Source organism: Lissotriton vulgaris, chromosome 2_1 (assembly GCF_964263255.1).
Source record: "Lissotriton vulgaris chromosome 2_1, aLisVul1.2, whole genome shotgun sequence".
Taxonomy (NCBI): Eukaryota; Metazoa; Chordata; class Amphibia; order Caudata; family Salamandridae; genus Lissotriton; species Lissotriton vulgaris.
In genome coordinates, this window is record NC_141687.1 from 1,263,553,580 (window position 1) to 1,263,569,791 (window position 16,212).

The 16,212-nt window shown below is 37.6% G+C and overlaps 1 protein-coding gene across 1 annotated transcript in view; it reads right to left on the reverse strand.

Annotated features, from left to right (window-relative positions):
- Positions 1-16,212, reverse strand: part of ETS1 (ETS proto-oncogene 1, transcription factor) — an 811,579-nt gene that overhangs the window by 545,737 nt on the left and 249,630 nt on the right. The window lies entirely within an intron of this gene.

Consider the following 16,212-nt stretch of genomic DNA (forward strand, 5'->3'; position numbering starts at 1 on the left):
AAAGTTTCCTCATTAAAGCAATTTCATTTTATTTGCAGAAAAGGACTGAGTCATCGCTGTCTTGTGTTGTCACCGCTCCAACTGGTCTGGCAGCACATAACATTAAAGGTATTACTTTGCATCGTCTACTGATGCTGCCAGTGGAGCATGATAACAAATTACAATACCACAAGTTATCTGGAGATGCTTGTTGTGAAGTTTCAAGAGTCCTAAAGAAGATGAAACTTCTTATCATTGACGAAGTAAGCATGGTTTCCAATGTCATGCTTGCCTTTGTGCATTTGAGAATGCAAGAAGTTCTTAAAACAGAGTATGATGTGTTATTTGGTGGCAAACATATCATTGTTTTCGGTGATCTTCTGCAGCTGACACCAGTGAAAGGACAACCAGTGTTTAAACTACTTACGCATGAAGATACCAGGAAGTGCCTAGGGAGCATTGGCAACGTCAATATATGGTTAAACTTCAATTATGCTGAACTGCGTGAAAATATGCGTCAGGCGAAGGATGAAGATTATAAGAATATTCTACAAGATGTTAGAATTGGAAAAGTGACTGAGCATGGGAAGGAAGCTTTACATGCACGATTATTGTCAAATTTGTATCCAGATGAAGACGTTCTGCCAGAGAATATTTTTCAGAAAATTACTGAGAAGAAATCTGGGATATGTTTGATGCCAACTCTGCAAGAATGTTCCATCTTCAACAACAAAATGTTGATTTTAGAAAACCAAGACATAGTGAAACTGGAAGCTATTGACAGAATTGAGCATATGGGAGCAACAATTATTTTGTCTGAAAATTTGAAATCTAAATTGGATTCATTAGAGAAGACTATATCTAAAACTGCGGGTTTTGAAAAGACTCTGAATGTGTGCTTAAATTGCCGTATCATTTTGAGAAGGAATTTAAATGTTGAAAGAGGTCTGGTAAATGGATCAACGGGTAATGTTGTTGATTTTGAGAAATACAGAAACAGAGATGGAATTGAATTTATAAAAATTAAATTTGATGGCATTGAGGATGTACAGCAAATTGGTCATTGCTCTGCTAGGGTTTTGCTTGTTAAAGACTTATATGTTCGCCGTAAGCAGTTTCCGGTTTGTTTGGCATATGCAGTGACAATCCATAAATCGCAAGGTTTAAGTGTAGACAGTGCTTTGGTGAATATTGACAGTTCTGTGTTCAAGGAGGGTGTGGCTTATGTAGCATTGTCACGAGTCAGAACTTTATCTGGATTGTACTTGATTGAGTGTGATGAAACAAATATTTGTGCGGAAATAGATTGTGTTAAGGAATACAATAGGTTAAGAAGAGAGTATGCGCCACATTTGCCTCAATATCGTTTGTTTGAAAAACGTGTGGTAGGCCAGAAACGAAGAAATGTGACCAACAGTAGGGAGGTTGTAGCCAAAACACGAAAAGTCGATGAACCCGAAATTGTAAGCAGAAAGAAAATGGATGCTGTTCAAGATGTTGTTGGTTTTCAATTTGAAAATAGTTCTGGTGTCAACTGCTATGCTAATGTAGTGGTTAATGTTGTCTTTTCTCTAGAAACATTAAAAGAACAGATTGTGGTCGATTCGGATCAAAGATTTTGCTGTTTGTTACATTCTGTGTTAGAGAAATGTAGCACTGATAGAAGAAAAATAGAAAGTGTATCTGAAATTCGAAATCTCAGACAAATGTTCAGGTCAAACGCAATTCTCTCAAAATATTCAGCAGGATTGTCAGGAGTTTTTAATGTATATGCTTGATGTTTTGCAAGATGAAGGTGTAGATATAGATTATCTGTTTGGCCTTTCTTATCAATGGCAGCATGACTGCGAGAACTGTAGGCTATCAAGTACTACTAGTGTAGATTCAGAAAGATTTATATATTTAACTTTGCCTGACAGTAAATCAGTATCCTTTAATAAGCTAGTAAAAGCAGCCGATCAAAACATGGAGTGTACCCAATGTAAGTCTGCAATGCTGTCCACATTATTTATACAAAGTTATGGCCAGTATGTCATTTTAATGTTCCAATGATGTAGGTCTGATGGAACTAAATTGACAACTTTAATTAAAAATGTTGTGGCTTCACAGTTGTCAATATCAGAAAGGACTTTTGTAACTGCAGCAATTATATATCATGGCGGTCCTTCAACAACTTCAGGACATTACACAGCTTATTTAAAATCTGGAAACGGCTGGTCATTCTGCAATGATTCTGTTTTAACTTTCAAAAAACGTTTACCGTTTCACTTAAAAAATTCTTACCTAGTGTTTTTACAACCAAAAGTTTAGGGAAGTTAAGTGGCCTACGAAGATTGGAGCAGTTGATAAATTTTAGTGTGCTGTTTTAAATTGCTTTGTGAATTAGAGTGATCATAATAAATAAAAATGTAAAGTAGTCATAGAGATACATAACTGGTCTATAATGATTCAAAGAGTTGATATGATTTACTCTGTTGTTTTAAATTGCTTTGTTAGTAACTGAGATCAAGAGAATGAATTGGAAAAGTCATAGAGGTAGTGTAAGTGTTCCTCATAGTAAGTGGTATCAATGTTATAGGAAATGTGAAACATAAGTAAACTAGAAGGAGAGATATTATTAGTACAAGATTGTGAAAGTGATTTTGGATGGTTTTTTTCTGAAAGTCGGGGAAAAAAAATGATGGGATTTGCTTTGAGGAATTCGAAGAGATTAAAATGGCTCTTACACGATTTGGCCTTGAGGAGAAGTGTGGTAGAGAGCAAAAAGTCATTTATTGTTTCTAACATATAACTCAAAAAGAAAGAGCTTTTCTTTCAGAAAGTGGCGGGCACGGATTTTTTAGAGCACAACAGAGTATAAGCTGTTCATCGCATATCATTCGACGTCATGGAAAGTAAGTGTACTTTTGATGAGTTCTGATTTCTGATTTGGTATATTATATGGGTTTTTTAAACACAATCATTTTGATTGTGGTTTTTTTCCCCGCTGTTATATGATGAATACCTTCAACTCACTGTTTTTAGTGAAATTTGATATATTCTGAGAACAGCAAAAATAAACCATTTAACATGTATAATTAATTTTATATTTTGTATAGGGATTTTAAATTTGTACTCATCTTGTCTCATGCTCACTTGTCTTTTACTACCTTATATCAATTCTCTTTACATACTCACATTGCCTTTTGTTTTATTCTCTTTCACCCTTGTTCTCTAACTCCACTTATCTTTCAACCTTTGTTTCCTTTGTTTTTATTCCAACTCTGCTTTTTTCTTTTCTCTCATGCACCATTTTCTAGCTTTTAGAGCCTCTGCTTTGCTTCTCTTTTCCATCTTTTCTCCCTTTTGTTTTAAAAATTAAATAATTTTAGGTTCTCCTTTTTTGTTGCAATCAGTTAGTATAACTCACCTTCGCTCATTTATCTTTCTTTGTTGCTTCACTCAGTCTGTATCTGACACTCTTTCCTTCACTTTTTCTGTTCCCTCTCTCCTTCACTCTCTTTTCCTTATTCACCCTTTCTTTATTTAGTTTACCTTACTTACATTCTTTTAGTATCTTACACATCTTTAGTTTATTTTTCTCTTTTATCCTTCTTTTCTGTCACTGAATCTATCCTCCTTTTTATTCACTTAGTAATTTACTCTATTTCTATTTCTTTTTGACTCTTTATTTTACTTTATTTTCCTTTCTGAATGTTTATCTCTAACTTTATTTCTTTGTAAAATAGAATGATTTTCAACCTTATGCGTTGTCTTTTCTATTTTTTAAATACATGTTTTAATATTTTTCAAATTTTTTTCTTTCTTTCACAGATTGAAAGTAAAAAAATTATAAGTGATGGAGTTAACAACAACTATAAAGTAAGTATTTAGTACTTTTTCCCTTACGTCTCTATCACATTCAACTTCTATTACTTCCACTGCTTTATTTCCTTAACCCTCAGTTTCCTTCCTTTGCTTTTTCCCTCATTCCTTTTCAATTACTTACTTACTCCACTCCTTCCACTCCTTTTGTCAGTCTCTCTGTTCTCACAGTTCCTCACTCCTTTTCACTCAGTCCGTCTCTCTTACTCTCACTGTCTCCGTCTCTTCACTCTTTTACTAGTTGTTCTTTATGCTTTCTCTCTGTAGTTCAAGCACACTATCTTATTTACATTTTTTTGCTGCTTCAATTATTCTTTTTCTATCACTTCTTCTTTTCTTCTTTCTGTTCAGCTGCAGCTACTATTGAAGCCATCACTTAATAATGAAAAACAGGTCTTCCTCCCACAAAGTTGAAAGTCAGAGTGAGAAAAAAGGTGGGGGCTTTCATCATTTGGGAAAAAAAAAATTCTAAACCAATGAAAAGTGTTATTTGTAGGTCACATGACCTAGCCTTACATCATTAGGAAACCAAAAGTGAAATGAACCAATAAAAAGTTTTATTTTAAGGTCACATGACCTGTTACGCTTACCTTGCGCGTCCCACTACGCACCCGGAGCGCTTCCGGGGTGCTGCGCTTCGCGCCTCGGTTAGCAGGCCGGACCACTTCTGGGTGCGCTAACGCGGCGCGTCATAAGAAGCATTACGCGGCAACGCGATACGTCGCGCTTACGCGACGCGTCACGATGTTGTTTTCTAACACGGCAGTTGCGCTAACGGAACGTTTCCCGGTTCGCGGACCGGGTCGCGGCACCTAATTGAGCTAACGGGAAGCTATCCGGTGCGCGGACCGGTAGCGAAACAAAAAAAAATAATAAAAAAAATATATATACATAAAAAAATTATATTAACATATAAAATATATTTTTCCATTAAAAGAAGAATACATTTTACAGCTTTTGATATTTGCTAATAAAAAACCATTGAAATTCACTGAAAAAACCATAGGTTATAGACCATATATAGTTAGGAATTAGCATTTACAAAGCCTTATTTTACTCACACAAAACCATTGAAATTCGCATATATAGTTAGTTGCACTAACTATATATCGCGCACCCGCAATCCACTGCTGATGATGTCACATATTACATCATTCATGACATGGTCAGTGACATCACTGATCCCCAGGCGATGATAGCAAAAGGGATATGCCAGAATACAGGACGGCATGTGACCTTGACCCTGATTCCCTCAGTTGTAGATCCAGCAATCTCCTTATTTCCTATACCGCATCAACCACTCCGCCCAGGATTTTCGTCTGTGGGGGCATGTGGCAGTCCAACTTGCACAAGGTAAGGCACAATGTCCTAAGCACTGTTTCTCTCCATCCCGGACATCGTGGTGGGCCAAACCAAGTCAATAACTTAACTGAAACAAAAATGCCGAAGCGTTGTCAGGAATAGTAAGACCACTTGGAAATGCGGGGGCCTCTGAACACGTCTCCTGCAGGCGTAAAAATGTGCACCAGAATCTTTCCCAAAGAAAAGGCAGAGGCCGCATCGGGGACAAACGGAAATTCTTTTATAACCAACAAACACAGAGGGCGAATGCATTTTGGTATCTTGCCTTCGTCAGCGCCATGTGAATATGAAGGAAAGAGAAATGTCCACATCTTTGAATGTCCTGCTGCTTTTAAATAGGCTGCGGCTGTTCCTCCCTCATTAGGCTACGTCTCATGTAGATCACACAGCCGGTACCAAAACTACAGGACCCAGAATGCACCAATTCGAGTCGGGATCCCCAGGCGATGATAGCAAAAGGGATATGCCAGAATACAGGACGGCATGTGACCTTGACCCTGATTCCCTCAGCTGTAGATCCAGCAATCTCCTTATGTCCCCTACCGCATCAACCACTCCGCCCAGGATTTCCGTCTGCGGGGGGATGTGGCAGTCCACCTTGCCCAAGGTAAGGTACAATGTCCTCAGCACCGTCTCTCTCCATCCCGGACATCGTGGTGGGCCAAACCAAGTCAATAACTTGACTGAAACTGACAGAATATCGAGGAGAAAAATATCGACCTGCCAAAATATTGTAGACAAAATATAGAATGCAAAAAAATATTCAATTTCTATCTACAAACAGGTAAGTACAAAAATATTGAATCCAAAATACCGTTTTAAATAATCTAGTTTGTTAAAATATCGAATATTTTAAATGTGTTAAAAGTATTGTAAAAATAATGAAATAATATATATAATTAACTAAAACATACTTAAAAATACGTAAATAACCTTACAATTTATAAATAATGTAAGTAAAAAAAGAGAACATGCATTTTTATTTTTTGTAACATATATATTAACTTAATATTAATAAAAAATATTCAATATTTTTAGCGTAGGATAGCGGGAGGGTAAAATTTACTATTCCCACTCCAGTGAGTGCAACAGTAAGGAAAGCGTTGGCTAGCATAGGGGTAAAAAATTGTATTCCCACTCAAGTGAGTGCAACCGTAGGGAAAGTGTTGGATAGCATAGGGGTAAAAATTACTATTCCCACTCCAGAGAGTGCAATAGTAAGAAAAGCGTAAAATAGCGTAGGGGAAAAAATTACTATTCCCACTCCAGTGAGTGCAACAGTAGGGAAAGAGTTGAATTGCGTAGGGGTAAAAATTACTATTCCCACTCCAGAGAGTGCAATAGTAGGGAAAGCGTTGGATAGCGATTGGGGGGTAAAAATTACTATTCCCAGTCAGTGAGTGCAGCAGTAAGGAAAGTGTTGGATAGCGGGAGGGTACAAATTACTATTCCCACTCCAGTGAGTGCAACAGTAGGGAAAGCGTTGGATAGCGTAGGGGTAAAAATTACTATTCCCACTCGAGAGTGTGCAACAGTAGGGAAGGCGTTGGATAGTGTAGGGGTAAAAATTACTATTACCACTCCAGTGAGTGCAACAGTGGGGAAAGCGTTGGATAGCGTAGATGTAAACATTACTGTTCCCACTCTATAGAGTGCAACAGTAGGGAAAGCGTTGGATAGCGATAGGCTAAAAATACTATACCCAGTTCAATGAGTGCAACAGTAGGGAAAGTGTTGGATAGCGTAGGGGTAAAAATTACTAGTCCCACTCCAGCGAGTGCAACAATAGGGAAAGTCATGATTTAATATTTAAATAACAATAAATAATTATCAATACCAATTATAAATTAATTAAAAATAATTACCAATTACAAAATAATGAATACATTAATTATAAATACCAATAAATAGTATTTAATAAAAATTAATTACCTATAATAATTAAGTGACACACAATTATCAATGTCAAAAATATAGTAAGTAATTGCCAATAATAATTAATTAAAAAGAAATTAATTATCAATACCAATAAATAAAAATAAATATTTACTTAATTATAATTGAATTACTTCCCACCCTATTCCCCTATAAACCCACAGCACGCAACAGAACTAAAACGCAAAATTAAATTAAAAATAATTAATAATTCCTAAAAATTCATATTTAATTTACTATAATTAAATTATTTCCCACCCTATTCCCCTATAAACGCACAACCCGCTACGGAATTAAACTACGCAAACATTAATTAACATAAAATTCATTACTTTGAAAAAATTAAACATACATTACAAAAATAATATACACTTTTAACACAAATACTAACATACAAAACACTTTAAAAAAATGATATTAAAAATTCGATATATTTTAATGCCTATATTATGTACTTCGATATTTTTGGGCAGTCGATATTACTTACCTGCATGTCGATATAAATAACCTCTATATTATGTCCATTCGATATGGAGTCCATTCTATATTTTGAATTTGATATTATGCCCATTCTATATTTTATATCGATATTGTGTATATTACCTACTGGCAGTCGCCAGTAGGTATATATAGTTAAGATTTTTTTAAATAGGGATTTCTGAAAATTCTATGTTGAATAACTTTGGCGTTGATGGACGGAATTGGCTGAAAGTTTCAGGAAAATGGCACATTTTGTTTCTGAGCGTCCCCTAAAAGTTTGGGGGGGTTTTGTCAAGCGGGGGCCGAGAAAAAAGGGGGGTCCCAAAACATGTTTTTAACATTGAGTTTTCCATAGGGCGGTTGGACTCACTTTTAGCTCGAACGGCTGAATGGATTTCCACAAAACTTGGCAAAATTGTAGGGACTGGTAGACCAATGTGCCTTTGCTATGTCTCAAGATATATGCTCCAGTGGTTTTTACAAAAATTAACTTTGAAAAATATATATCGGGCTACATTGGGCTATATATATGTTAGAGCCCAAATGTAGCCCAATATAGCCCAATGTAGCCCAAAGATGGCCACCGGAGACAAAAAAAAACCAAATGTAGCCCAAATATCAGCCAGATGTAGCCCAACTATAGCCCAGTGACAGAATGTCCCAGAGTGTTCTAAAGAACAACTAGAGCGCTAACAGTCTTACTTATGACAAAAGTATGGCACACCTGAAATCATCTTGATTGGAATAAAGTTTTAACACTTAAAACATTTAATTTGCAAAGGAACAAAATGAGGGGTTTCATTTTGCCATAGAAATGTTATATATTACTTACTGGCGGTCGCCAGTAGGTATATATAGTTAGGATTTTTTTGAATAGAGATTTCTGAAAATTCTATGTTGAATAACTTTGTGGTTGATGGACGGAATTGGCTGAAAGTTTCAGGAAAATGGCACATTTTGTTTCTGAGTGTCCCCTGAAAGTTAGGGGGGGTTTCGTCAAGCGGGGGCCGAGAAAAAAGGGGGGTCCCAAAACGTGTTTTTAACATTGAGTTTTCCATAGGGCGGTTGGACTCACTTTTAGCTCGAACGGCTGAATGGATTTCCACAAAACTTGGCAAAATTGTAGGGACTGTTAGCCCGATGTGCCTTTGCTATGTCTCAAGATATATGCTCCAGTGGTTTTTACGAAAATTAACTTTGAAAAATATATATTGGGCTACATTGGGCTATATATATGTTAGAGCCCAAATGTAGCCCAATGTAGCCCAAAGATGGCCACCAGAGACAAAAAAAACAAACATAGCCCAAATATCAGCCAGATGTAGCCCAACTATAGCCCAGTGACAGAATGTCCCAGAGTGTTCTAAAGAACAACTAGAGCGCTAACAGTCTTACTTATGACAAAAGTATGGCACACCTGAAGTCATCTTGATTGGAATAAAGTGTTAACACTTAAAACATTTAATTTGCAAAGGAACAAAATGAGGGGTTTCATTTTGCCATAGAAATTTTATATATATATATATATATTCACTGAAAAAACCATAGGTTATAGACCATGTATAGTTAGGGATTAGCATTTAAAAAACCTTATTTTACTCGCACAAAACCATTGAAATTCCATATATAGTTAGATGCACTAACTATATATCGCGGACCCGCAATCCACTGCTAATGATGTCACATATTACATCATTCATGACATGGTCAGTGACATCACTGATGACATCACTGATGACATCTCAAATGACATCACTGATGACATCACTGATGACAACACCCAGTGACTGTATGTTTCTGTAAAGTTAAAATATGTCTTACATATTGAAGAATGAGTGGATGTATAAGTGTCTGGATGAAGGATTTAGTAGGTGCATGACTGACTGTATGAGAGAATGATTAAATGTGTCTCACTGAGTGCATGGGTTAGTGATTAAAGTGTCTTAATTTGGCAATCATTATTTATGTTCTTCTGTAAACTGCTGCATGTTTAAATCAGTAGGTATATCATTAACTATATGGGTTATTGAATGGTTGCCCAAGTATTTGTATGGGAGACTGAGTATGTGTGTGGGTGGCTGGGAGGTGTATAACTCTGTGCATAGATGTGTGAGCAGTTGATTCCCTAGGTGTATGGGTTCAAAAGTGCATGTAGAAACAGCTGTATGGACAGTTGACTGTGTGCATGAGTATATTGGTGAGTGAATGGATATCTCAGTTCTACATGTTAAAGTAAGTACATATGTAAAACACACTCCATGTGAGAGTTGACATATATAAATAACTGAACATAAGAGCCAGTGAATGTGAGAGTGGCTGTATGAATCATTGTGAACTTGTATCAAGGATTGTATAAGAGAGTAAATATGTGTTAGTATATGTTTGAATAAGTAAGGTGTGTATAACTGTATAGTTGAGGAAATGGAGGTGGGATTGATTCTTTGCATGACTGACTAGGTGTGTGGGTAACTCCATGGATGTGTGACAGTCTGTGAGTGCCTGTTTACACTGAGTGTATCTAAGGTTATATTAGAGTCTGAAGATGTATTATCACATAAATGATATCATCAGTGATGTAATCAGTAATGTCAAATGAGATGTCAGTGATGTCATCAGTGATGTCATTTGAGATGTCATCAGTGATGTCATCAGTGATGTCATTTGAGATGTCATCAGTGATGTCATCAGTGATGTCACTGACCATGTCATGAATGATGTAATATGTGACATCATTAGCAGTGGATTGCGGGTCCGCGATATATAGTTAGTGCATCTAACTATATATGGAATTTCAATGGTTTTGTGCGAGTAAAATAAGGTTTTTTAAATGCTAATCCCTAACTATATATGGTCTATAACCTATGGTTTTTTCAGTGAATTTTCAAGGTTTTGTAAATGCAAATTCCTAACTATATATGGTCTATAACCTATGGTTTTTTCTGTGAATTTCATTGGTTTTTTAAAAGCTAATAACTATAGCTGTAAAATATATTCTTTATTAAGTGACGTATCACGTAGCCCGTGAGACGCCTCATGATGCATCGCATAACCGTGACGTATCGTCTCTGCAGCGCAAACCAAACCCAAAACGTAAGCGCGCCAGAAAACGCTTAAAGATATATATATATTTTTTTAACCTTAATTAGACAAAATCCACACGTGCACATATCATAAACGTTCAAAAAACACAATATGTCGGACTCCCGTTACGCTGCCGGTTAGCTGCCCGGTTAACGTACCAGGAAGCACCTTTACCGCGAAAAATCGCAATTTTTTTTTCCACCCCCCAGGGAACTTTAATAGCCCCCTCATCAATCCTAGGGGTTCAGGAGGGGTTTGCCTTACCCCTTTCATTCATTTACACCTTTTTTTTTCCACCTCTTGTCTCTCGATCCCACAGAGAGACAAGATGGCGGCCCCTCCAGACTGTTTACAATGATAACAGCCAATCAGCTTCTCCTCAGACTCCCGTTACACTGCCGGTTAGCTGCCCGGTTCGCGTACCAAGACGCGTCTCTACGGCGAAAAAAACAGAATTTATTATTTTTTTTTTTTTGGGCCCAGCGTGGCTCTATAATATCCCCTCATCAATCCTAGGGGATCAGAAGGGGTCTACCTTGCCCCCTTTCCTTCATTTCCCCCTTTGTTTTGGCCTCCTCTTGTCTCTCGATCCTACCGAGAGACAAGATGGCGGCCGCGCAGGACTGTTTAGAATGTTGACAGACACCGGAGAGCCAATCAGCTTCGCTTTGCAAAGTTCCGATACGCGAAAAGTAAGCGGACCGGAGCGCAGCCCGGAGCGCTGTTACAGATATATATCTTGTTTTAAACGTTAATTTCTCAAAATTCACTGAAGCACATATATTGAGACCTAGCAAAGGCACATCGGGCTAACAGTCCCTACAATTTTGCCAAGTTTCGTGGAAATCCATTCAGCCGTTCGGGCTAAAAGTGAGTCCAACCGCCCTATGGAAATTAACATGGGAAAAACGCGTTTTGGGACCCCCCTTTTTTCTCGGCCCCCCCTTGACGAACCCCCCCCAAATTTCCAGGAGCTGTTCAGAAACAAAATGTGCCATTTTCCTGAAAATTTCAGCCAATTCCGTCCACAAACGCCAAAGTTATTAGACATAGAATTTTCAGAAATCCCATAGGGAAAAAATCCTAACTATATATACCTACTGGCTATCGCCAGTAGGTAATATATATATATATATATATATATATATATAAAAATATATATATATATATATATATAGTTTTCTCCGACAAGCTGGATTTGCATATATATATATATATATATATATATATATATAATTTTTTTTTTATTTTCCCCACGGGACCCTTTAATAACCCCAACAACAATCCTAGGGGGTCAAGAGGGGTATACCTTGCACCCTTTCAATAAATTCCCCCTTCGTTTTTCACCTCTTCTCTCTCGATCCTACCGAGAGACAAGATGGCGGCCGCTCCGGACTGTTTAGAATGTTGACAGACACCGGAGAGCCAATCAGCTTTCTGCGCGCAAAGTTCCGAAACGCGAAAAGTAAGCGGACCGGATCGCTGCCCGGAGCGCTGTTACAGATATATATCTTGATTTAAACGTTAATTTCTCAAAATCCACTGAAGCACATATATTGAGACCTAGCAAAGGCACATCGGGCTACCAGTCCCTACAATTTTGCCAAGTTTCGTGCAAATCCATTCAGCCGTTCGAGCTAAAAGTGAGGCCAACCGCCCTATGGAAAACTCAATGTAAAAAACGCGTTTTGGGACCCCCCTTTTTTCTCAGCCCCCCTTGACGAAACCCCACCAAATTTTCAGGGGCTGCTCAGAAACAAAATGTGCCATTTTCCTGAAAATTTCAGCCGATTCCGTCCACAAACGCCAAAGTTATTAGACATAGAATTTTCAGAAATCCCATAGGGAATTAATCCTAACTATATATACCTACTGGCGATAGCCAGTAGGTAATATATATATATATATATATATATATATATATATATATATATATATTACCTACTGGCGGTCGCCAGTAGGTATATATAGTTAGGATTTTTTCTCTATGGGATTTTTGAAAATTCTATGTCTAATAACTTTGGCGTTTGTGGACGGAATTGGCTGAAATTTTCAGGAAAATGGAACATTTTGTTTCTGAGCAGCCCCTGACAATTTGGGGGGGTTTCATCAAGGGGGGGCTGAGAAAAAAGGGGGGTCCCAAAACGCATTTTTCCCATGTTAATTTCCATAGGGCGGTTGGCCTCACTTTTAGCTCGAACGGCTGAATGGATTTGCACGAAACTTGGCAAAATTGTAGGGACTGTTAGCCTGATGTGCCTTTGCTAGGTCTCAATATATGTGCTCCAGGGGATTTTGAGTAATTTAGGTTCAAAAAAATATATATATCTGGGCGGAGCCTAACCACACATCTGATCTGATTGGCTGTCAGCACTTCATCCAAGAAGTGTTGGCAGCCATCTTGGGACCAATATACATGATAGCACCTCATTAAAAAGCATTGTAGTTAATAGAGGGTTTTAGGACTTTAGTTACATTATCAATCATTTGTTGATGGTACCATACTCGTTTTAGGAATTGTGGTGGGTTCTAAGGTGATTTTACCATGTGAAAAAACCTTCTGCTGTGATATCATGAATATTGTTTGAAAGAAAACTAATATCTCATGATTTTCCCACAGTGGTTTGGAAGGGGATTTATAAGCTAAACTGAAAGCATATTTTCTGTAAATTCACATTATCTTTCTCAGTCATGTGAAAATGAAGTCTGACATTCTCAGTAAAACATGTACATCCAACAAGGACAGAGACTGTCAGTTGATTCCTTTGTGTTCTACTGCAGCCTCCTAGAGTGTTCTAAAGAACAACTAGAGCGCTAACAGTCCTACTTATTACAAAGGTATGGCACACCTGAAGCCATCTTGATTGGAATAAAGTGGTAACTCTTAAAACATTTAATTTAAAAAGAAACAACATGAAGGGGTATATTTTGCCATAGAAAGTATGATTAGTGCTGCAGAATGAAAAATTAGGGCACATTTTGAGTGACTTCTCAAATCCTTTTCTATTTCATTAAAACATTCTGACATGCAGTCTCCCAAAATGGCCACCAGAGACAAAAGAGCCCAAATGTAGCCCAAATATCACCCAGATGTAGCCCAAGTATAGCCCAATGACAGAATGTCCCAGAGTGTTCTAAAGAACAACTAGAGCGCTAACAGTCCTACTTATTACAAAGGTATGGCACACCTGAAGCCATCTTGATTGGAATAAAGTGGTAACTCTTAAAACATTTAATTTAAAAAGAAACAACATGAGGGGGTATATTTTGCCATAGAAAGTATGATTAGTGCTGCAGAATGAAAAATTAGGGCACATTTTGAGTGACTTCTCAAATCCTTTTCTATTTCATTAAAACATTCTGACATGCAGTCTCCCAAAATGGCCACCAGAGACAAAAGAGCCCAAATATAGCCCAAATATCACCCAGATGTAGCCCAAGTATAGCCCAATGACAGAATGTCCCAGAGTGTTCTAAAGAACAACTAGAGCGCTAACAGTCCTACTTATTACAAAGGTATAGCACACCTGGAGCCATCGTGATGGGAATAAAGTGGTAACTCTTAAGACATTTAATTTAAAAAGGAACAAAATTAGGGGGTATATTATGCAATAGAAGGTATTATTAGTGCTGCAGAAAGAAAAATTAGGGCACATTTTGAGTGACTTTTCAAATCCTCTTCTATTTCATTAAAAAATTCTGACATGCAGTCTCCCAAAATGGCCACCAGAGACAAAAGAGCCCAAATGTAGCCCAAATATCACCCAGATGTAGCCCAAGTATAGCCCAATGACAGAATGTCCCAGAGTGTTCTAAAGAACAACTAGAGCGCTAACAGTCCTACTTATTACAAAGGTATGGCATACCTGAAGCCATCTTGATTGGAATAAAGTGGTAACTCTTAAAACATTTAATTTAAAAAGGAACAAAATGAGGGGGTATATTTTGCCATATGAATTATGATTAGTGCTGCAGAAAGAAAAATTAGGGCACATTTTGAGTGACTTCTCAAACCCTCTTCAATTTCATTAAAAAATTCTGACATAGTCTCGCAAGATGGCCACCAGAGACAAAAGAGCCTAAATGTAGCCCAAATATCACCCAGATGTACCCCAAGTATAGCCCAATGACAGAATGTCCCAGAGTGTTCTAAAGAACAACTAGAGCGCTAACAGTCTTACTTATGACAAAAGTATGGCACACCAGAAGCCATCTTGATTGGAATGAAGTGGTAAGTCTGAAAACACTCAATTTAAAAAGGAACAACATGAGGGGGTTAATTTTGCCATAGAAAGTATGATTAGTGCTTCAGAAAGAAAAATTAGGGATCATTTTGAGTGACTTCTCAAATCCTCTTCTATTTCATTAAAAAAATTCTGACATGCAGACTGAAACATGCACTTTGAATACCAGCAGCAGACGTCCCTGGTGAGCAGTAGCTTTACTACAGTGATCTAATGTGCAACTAGAGTGCTAACATTCAGAATTTATGGCAAATGTGTGACACATCTGAATGCCTTCTTGATGGAACCAAAGTAAACAAGCATTGAAAATGCAATAGATCTCGCCCTCATTTAAGTTAAAGCCATTCTGTTTGTAATGAGGTGGCTTTTTAGCTTTGCTTTTATTAGTGTTTTTTCAACTTTCATGTAAATAACGCACCGTTTTCACCAAATCGACTTTGCCCAAGCACACCCTTCCGCCAACAAATCCCAAAAATTCGGCACACCTGCCGATCCACTCTCCCTACAGCTCACCCAAGCCCCGTCCCTCTAGCGCAACTGGAACACCCCAAATTCACCTTCTCCATGCGCACCAAAAACTCCCATTGAATAACATGACAATTCGCTACTCTGCACAAAAATTGCTCTTTAAAGCACTTCCACTGCTCCGATCCGCTTCAAACTTGGCTGGACACTAGTTCCAGCGATTCCCTAACATCTCACCAAAAATCAGCCCAATCCATCCACTGGAACGGGGACGAATTTCAACCCGAATACGCGCCCCCCGGCAAACACAAAAAAAAGCCATAAAACGGCCAAATCTCGACCAAAAACCGCCAAAATCCCTCAAAACCTTGCCAACACCAATACGCACGAAACTGAACCGGCCCCTCAGCCCTAGGCTCCGGGAACCCTACTTAATTGACCCAAAAGCCCTAAAAAAGCAACATAATACACACGAAAACGCCCTAACAACCCTAAAATGCATATAAGTATATGTATGCATGCATTTATGTTTGTATTTATATGTAGATATACAGATGATATATGTTTATATATGTATGTATATATATATATTCACTGAAAAAACCATAGGCTATAGACCATATATAGTTAGGAATTAGCATTTACAAAACCTTGAAAATTCACTGAAAAAACCGTAGGTTATAGACCATATATAGTTAGGAATTAGCATTTACAAAACCTTGAAAATTTACTGAAAAAACCATAGGTTATAGACCATATATAGTTAGGAATTCGCATTTACAAAACCTTATTTTACTCACAC